Source organism: Maylandia zebra, linkage group LG19 (genome assembly GCF_041146795.1).
Source record: "Maylandia zebra isolate NMK-2024a linkage group LG19, Mzebra_GT3a, whole genome shotgun sequence".
In the NCBI taxonomy this organism is placed as follows: domain Eukaryota; kingdom Metazoa; phylum Chordata; class Actinopteri; order Cichliformes; family Cichlidae; genus Maylandia; species Maylandia zebra.
The window spans coordinates 6,720,977-6,729,177 of NC_135185.1; positions in this window are offsets into that span (position 1 = coordinate 6,720,977).

The window sequence follows — 8,201 nt, forward strand, 5'->3', positions numbered from 1 at the left end:
CCATTCATCGTCTGGACGGATCACAAGAATCTGGAGTACCTGCGCTCGGCTAGACGTCTCAATTCCCGGCAAGCCAGGTGGGCGCTGTTTTTTGCTCGTTTTGACTTCACTATTACCTACAGGCCAGGAACACGGAACGTAAAGCCAGACGCCCTGTCCAGGCAATTCTCCATCACTGGGGAGGACTCGGACCCTGAGCCTGTCCTCCCGGCCGCCTGCGTAATTGGAGCCATCTCCTGGGAGATCGAGGGGCTCATCCAAGAGGTGCAGGAGACCGAACCGGATCCTGGCACTGGTCCACCTGGTCGCCTCTTCGTTCCTTCAGCCGTCCGCTCTCAGGTTCTCCAGTGGGCTCACACCGCCCGCTTTTCATGCCATCCTGGGGTCCTCCGCACCTGCTCGTTCCTCCGACGTTACTTCTGGTGGCCTGCTATGGCTAGGGATGCCAAGGAGTACGTAGCGGCCTGTTCGACCTGCGCCCGGAATAAGCTTTCGAACCGCCCTCCACCGGGTCTTCTGCAGCCTCTCCCTACACCAGCCCGACCGTGGTCCCATGTTTCTTTGGACTTTGTCATGGGGCTGCCGCCCTCCGCTGGTAACACCGCCATACTTACCGTTATCGATCGTTTCTCCAAAGCTGCACACTTCGTCGCCCTCCCGAAGCTCCCCTCTGCCTTGGAGACGGCCCGGCTCCTCACCTCCCATGTGTTCCGTCTTCACGGGATCCCCGAGGACATCGTCTCGGATAGAGGGCCGCAATTCACGTCCCGTGTTTGGAGGGAGTTCTGCTCCGCACTGGGGGCCAAGGTCAGTCTGTCTTCCGGTTTCCATCCACAGAGTAACGGGCAATCGGAGCGGGCCAACCAGGAGCTGGAAGCTGCCCTCCGCTGTGTTGCTTCGCACAACCAATCGACCTGGAGTGAACAGCTTCCATGGATTGAATACGCCCACAACAGCCACACGTCCTCCGCCACGGGCAAGTCTCCCTTCGAAGCGTCCCTGGGCTATCAACCGCCTTTGCTCCCGGCCATCGAAGGTGAGCACTCCGTTCCTTCTGTACAGGCTCACCTCGGCGGGTGCCGTCGTGCCTGGCGGGCGACTCGGGCTGCCCTACTCCGTACTAAGGAGCGGAACAAGACCCTCGCTGACCGTCGCCGGACACCGGCCCCCGTGTACACCATCGGTCAACAGGTATGGCTGGCTACCCGTTTTGTGCCGCTACGGACTGAGTCAAAGAAGCTGTCTCCTCAGTTTATTGGCCCTTTTCCCGTGGAAGCCATTGTGAACCCTGTGTCTGTCCGCCTCAAGCTGCCGCGCAACATGCGCATTCACAATGTCTTCCATGTGTCTCAGGTCAAGCCGGTGCTCTCCAGCCCGTTGTGCCCTCCCTCCAGGGCCCCGCCGCCCCCCCGGCTCGTGGATGGTCAGCTGGTCTACAATATCACCCGCATCATGGACTCCCGGCGCCGGGGTCGGGGTTTTCAGTACCTGGTTGACTGGGAGGGCTACGGGATAGAGGAACGCTCCTGGGTGCCTCGAGCTGCTGTCCTGGATGGGGCCATGCTCCGGGACTTCCACCGCAGGCATCCAGGTAAGCCTGGTGGGTCACCGGGAGGCTCCCGTTGAGGGGGGGGGGGGGGGGTACTGTCATGGTCTCCATGCCTGCCCGGTCGGCCCCACAAGGCTACAATTGCTGTTTCTGTTCTCTCCCTCTCTGCCTGGGCGGAGCTCACTGTGGGCTCCTGCCCTTGGCCCACACACACACCTGACAACACTCACCCATCATCACCGGGAGCACTATTTGAGGCTGGAACACAGATCCTCTCGTCGCTGGATGATTGTACCCCTAACGTTAGTGTTCTCACAGCTCTTGTGCTTCATATTCGTGATTTGTGATTAGTTGGTGACCTGCCTTCTCGTCTGCCTCAGATCTCCCCCCCCGGGACCTGCGACCTCCCTGCTGCGGGAACGTGTGTGAGTGTGAGCGAAGAAGACGTGAGCGAGTTACCCTGTGATTCCCCCGGAGTTTTGGATCCCTTCACTGTAAATGGTAAATGGTAAATGGCCTGCATTTGTATAGCGCTTTTCTAGTCCATAGGACCCCAAAGCGCTTTACACTACATTCAGTCATTCGCCCATTCACACACACTTTCACACACTGGCGATAGCAAGCTACATTGTAGCCACAGCTGCCCTGGGGCGCACTGACAGAGGCGAGGCTGCCGGACACTGGCGCCACCGGGCCCTCTGACCACCACCAGTAGGCAAACATGGGGTTAGTATCTTGCCCAAGGATATTTGGCATGCAGCCAGGAGGCAGCCTGGGATCGAACCATCGACCTTCTGATTACTGGCTGACCTGCTCTGCCACCTGAGCTACAGCCACTGTACATACAGTGGGGCAAAAAAGTATTTAGTCAGCCACCGATTGTGCAAGTTCCCCCACTTAAAATGATGACAGAGGTCAGTAATTTGCACCAGAGGTACACTTCAACTGTGAGAGACAGAATGTGAAAAAAAAAATCCATGAATTCACATGGTAGGATTTGTAAAGAATTTATTCGTAAATTAGGGTGGAAAATAAGTATTTGGTCACCTCAAACAAGGAAAATCTCTGGCTCTCACAGACCTGTAACGTCTTCCGTAAGAAGCTTTTCTGTCCCCCACTCGTTACTTGTATGAATGGCACCTGTTTGAACTCATCATCTGTATAAAAGACACCTGTCCACAGCCTCAAACAGTCAGACTCCAAACTCCGCCATGGCCAAGACCAAAGAGCTTTCAAAGGACACCAGGAAAAGTATTGTAGACCTGCACCAGACTGGGAAGAGTGAATCTACAATAGGCAAGCAGCTTGGTGTGAAAAAATCAACTGTGGGAGCAATCATCAGAAAATGGAAGACATACAAGACCACTGATAATCTTAAATTATTCTGTTATTATATGTTACCTTATATATGTAATCAAAGTAGTTGAATTAGAATACTGCTGTAGATCATATTATACCCTTTAAAATAGAGTGTGTGAGCTGTATGTAGTTTAGTTCTCATTATACTTTTGAGTTAACAGAACATATTCACATATTAGTCCATTAGATAAATGTGCATCACTCTGTATCCTTGATCTGCTGGGAATGTGTTACACTGTTTTCTTGACATGCTTAATTGTTGAATCATGAAGAGAAGGTTGTAAGCAGGAGACTCTGTGTCTAAAGACAGGGGAGATAGACAGACCACATTCCACACCCCCACCTTACAGAAAGCAGAGAAACAACTGCCGAGGTCATAACTTAGGCGCTGTAACAGAGAAAAATGTGATGTTTTGGCTTTCACGACTAGCTGGGGGCCACTAGAGACTATAAAAAGCTGAGCAACCCGTCACCATTTTGAGACATGCTGTCGAACCTCTGCAGGCATCTCTCCCGTCCGGACGTTGTAATGCTCTTATTGTTGAATTGTATGGAAATAAATGATTGTTGATTGAGCATTGATACACCGAGTATTGTCCCTCCTTCAGCCCAAAGATTCAAAGAACTGCGTATTTTCAACAACTTGGTGCCGTGTGACCCGGATCTTTGGTGTGCTGAGGAGGTGCAGATTTGACCTTTGGTGAGATCGTGAGGCGAGGTGAACAGAGGACCGGTCCAAAAATAAAAAGGTAAGCACAGCCTGTTGTATTATAAATACCAAATGTGCATATTGGGCTTTCCAAATTAATCTGTTCACTGAGTTACACGTATTTTCACAGTAAATTTGTCGGTGTCTGGTTTTTGGCGCAAGATACTAACAACATAAGTTGAGGCTGAATTCCAGTGTGTTAAATAAACTGCTTCTACCGAGAAACTAATAAGACACTACGTTGAGCTAGTTGCAGTAAACTGCTTCTACCGAGAAACTAATAAGATACTACGTTGAGCTAGTTGCAGCCACTTTACCTTCCACATTTAATTTTGTCTAATACTGGCTTCTGTAGCAATAATACGTTAGAATTTCTTCTGAAGACGCGGCCATTAGTTCAGTACATTGAAGTCGAGGTTTGAAGTTTGTTTATGGTGTCGGTTACGTCCTGGCTCTTGCCGGCTATGAAATAGAAGTTGATTTAAGGAAAAGCAGATGCTGACTTCACGGTGCGGTTAAACACTGGCAACGCGAGAGCGAAACACGTCCGTAGGTTTGGTTTATGATACGGCGTGTTCCGGTGATATGCGGCCGTGAAGTGCAGTAGTGGGTGGTGCTAATTTTAGTACATTGAACAGAGGTTTGACGGTGGTTTGTGGCGTCAGTCGAGTTTTTTTTTTAAGGGCTGCGGTCATAAAACAAAGTAAAATTTTACTTGCCAAGAAGTACATAGAGCAAAACCTGGTTTATGATGTCTGGTATAACTTCGGGGATGCAAGCATCACTTTTATGATGCGACTTTGCTCCGTTGTGGCGGTCATAAGCGCAGAGAAAGGGGTATTTTGGTCTATGGTGCAGTGTGCTTTAAGAAGATCTAATAGTTGAGCTCAGAGGTTTCTGTGTAAAATTCCCGCTGAGGAAAAGTGTTGTGTGTGAGTGTGAAAGCGCGCTCTGGGTGAGAGAGTGTGTGTGAAGCTGCGAGGCGCGCTCTGGGTGCTGTCTTGTGGGTGAAGCGCCCACTGAGGGAGAGTGTGACTGAGGCGCGCTCTGAGTGTGTTTTGTGTGGAGTGTGAAGCGTGAACACAGTGACAGTGACGGTTAATGTGTTTGATTAGGAGGACATTAGAGCAAAGACACATTTTTAGGATCAAACGTTGATGCCTAGTGTACCTGTGGAACTTTGCCTATGGAGTAGCGACCCTCCTGTCCAGGGACGCTTGGCCAGGACCGGCGGCGTCCGGGTGCTGAGGTGGTGACTTGGGGAGGTGAGGGCCCCCGCATAGCCACGGAAATAACACTGGAACAGCCGTGTAATCACGGGTTCACATTTATTTCCGGACTAGAACAAGACACATTTTGCGAACAAACGTTGAGTCTAGATTTAGTAAAGAAATATAAAAAGGTTGAATTCCTCGTTTCAGTGGTTGAAATTGTTGTGTGCCTGTCCCCTGACGAGTGTGAAATTAAAATAAAGAGGGAATTTGGAGCCACATAGAGATAGACGGGCATAATTGGGTGTATTACTCTGTGGTGTAATAAAAATAAAAAGGAGAGATAGTAAGAGGTGTGCAGTGGAGAATTATGAAGGAGTACAGAGAGGAATGTGTTGGGAGACTGGCGTACAGTTTACGCTGTCAAGGTAGGCGTGTTGCCTGCTTATCGGTTTAAAAGTGATGAAAATGAAATTAAATAAATCTCTTAGTGTGTTAATACAGGAAGCTGCGGACCTGGACCAACTGCCCCCACAAGCACAGCGGCCGAAGCAAAAATTATAGGTAATGGGAACCACACCCAGCACGAATCAGCAGCTGTGAAAAAGACAGCAGCGAGGAGAGAATTAGAGGAGAAATTAAGAGAAGTTTTAACACATAAAATTGGGGCCAACGGACTTGTGGAGGTTGGGAAGGCGTCCGGAGCATCACAACAAAAAGGTGAAACAAAAACACACACAAGCAGAGAAATCTGAGAGAAAGGCTCCTTTTAAGGTAACGCCTAGTTTGAGAAAAAGATCAAATTAACCTGCTTTTATACAAATGCACATACACGCAATGAAGAAACAGCTTACACTCATGAACACGTGAAGATTTTCCAGCAAGGTTAAAGAAAAATTAACATACTTAAATGATGAAGTCTATACATTACTGACAAAGAAACCCTCTGGGTTGCAGGACAACAATTTAACTAAAAAAAAAAAGGAACACTGGTCTAACCAACCAGGCAAGACACAACAAATTTAGTGGTTAAAAGATTCAAATTGTGACATGTTTTCTGTTGATTGATTAATAAAAGTGATTACTGAATGAAAGAAAGTTCCTTTTTTGGGCTTTTAAACATGATCTTAAGAATTTTAACATATACCGGTGTTGTCCTGTCAACTTGGTGGGTTAGGAGTTGATTATATCGGGAGACAAAAAACAAAAAAAGGGGGAGAGAAGGCTGACACAGGGCCTGGCCCCATTGCCTCCCCTCTGAATAACACAGCCAACACAACATCATTTTCCTGTTCGTTTGTTTTTGTTTTTTGTTTGTTTTTGTTTTGTTTTTGTTTTTCTATACATATTTAATTACAGGCTGCTTTGCCGGCCCTGAAAGCCGAGGCTGACTGGACTCCTGCTCTCCCCCATACGTGACACTGACCAAATGCTGCAACAGCTGGACCCACAACAACGACCTGAGAATGTCAACAGACCTGCAGGAATGTGATCTCATGCAGCCGAGACGGAGAGCACTAAACCTAAGGCCCGTTTCATTACACGGGGGAAAATTCCCAGACTGCGTCAGCTGACAGAGCTGTGACGAGACGCCCGCCAAGCCCGAATGAAAAGTAAGGCCGAGCGAAAGAATGCTGACCTTGATAACTTTACATTCACACTGTGCAGGACAGTGATGGACCAACACGGATGATCGGGTGGCGAAAAAGGGCGTGACCGAGACAGGAGGAGTAACTGAGGTCAGAAGGCACCTCAGAATGGACAAAAACACAGAAGAAGATGCAGGTTTCACCTGCGGTGAACATCGACACTGGAGAAAGGACTGCCCCAATTGGGGTCAGAACCAGGACGGACTGAATTTTGAGCAGCAGCAGCAGCAATGGTCGCAAACAAACTGAAAAAGGAGGGGGGGCAGGACCCCAGGGCATGCTTCAGGCCGTGGTTTACCCAGAACACCAGAACAGGAAAGTGATGAACACACACACCCACACAAACACACACATCTACATGCACTGACTCAGAATGAAGAGAAACACACACACACACACACACACACACACACGTCTCCAAACACACAGATTCAGAATGAAGTGAAATACACACATGAACACGTGCACTCGTTGAGTGAGTGAGAAATGACACACACACACACACACACACACACACACACACACACACGGGAATGTTGATTCACTGAGAAGTGATGCACACACATACACATGCACACGCTTGTGCAATAAAGAGTGATCCACACGCACACACACACACACGCTGATGCAATGAAGAATGCTTTGCTTATGCTGATATGCAAAATGCTGCACACAAACATCCCAATGCATAATTTTTATGAGGAGCCATTGATTACCATTAAATACTTAGAATGTGTTATATGTCACCTAGAGGGCATTTATGTAGATTTTAGGAATAAGGTCTAAAAAGTTTGGTTATGAAAACAATGTCTGTGCGTGATGTCTGTTTATGGCTCAAGGCCTTGACTGAATTCTTTGCTGTGCTTCACACAGCCCTGATGAGGAACAGTGGCACAGAGTGAAAATGATGAATTAATAGTGTAAGTTTTAGGTCGGAGTACGGCATTTTCTGTGATTGAGTTTTAATTCAAGGAGGAACAAAAGGTGTTACGGCACCTGAGGTTCTCATTCCCACACAATATTGTCCCGGCAGGAAGCAAAATGTTCCTGTGAATTTCTGGTTGATTGTTCGGTTTTGCTTAGCGCTAGCTTGATGTTATCAGTGAGCTTTGGCTTGTGTTCTTTCTCGTAAGCGAGAGAGGGATAGTTTTATGCTTGGACATGTCTGCAACGGGCCCTAATTTGTGTTATTGTAGTAGTATTTTGTTGGTTATGTCTGTTTTCGTTTTTGTTACAGTGCACTGGAGAAAAAACATCTGAGAGGTGTGATCCACCGGTGGTGATATGTTGATATTTTGTGAGTTCATGATTTAACAATCAGCTCTTTAAACAAGGCCTGAAAGATTGAAATTTAAAGCGCTATGAAATATTCTTACAAAAACAGTTGCAAAGTGTGCTTCTCCATGATTGTAATTGGCTTGGGAGAAATTCACTTATAGGGAACACTGAGAAGTTCTGAGTCTAAAAGGATTGCACCGAGTCAATCCGGCCCAAAAAAAACAACAAGGAATTGTTTTCCTTTAAAATGATGACGTCATCTTGCTGGTGATGGAGGCTCGAATAGGTTGCGCGTGAGACTCCATTATCAGCAACATCTGGTATGAATGTGTATGGAGGTATGCATGTGAATGGACTGTGATGGACTGACGACTAAAAGCTTTGACTGACTTGATACTGAGACAATGACTGCACCCACTTTAGGATTAGTAAATGCCAATAAACAA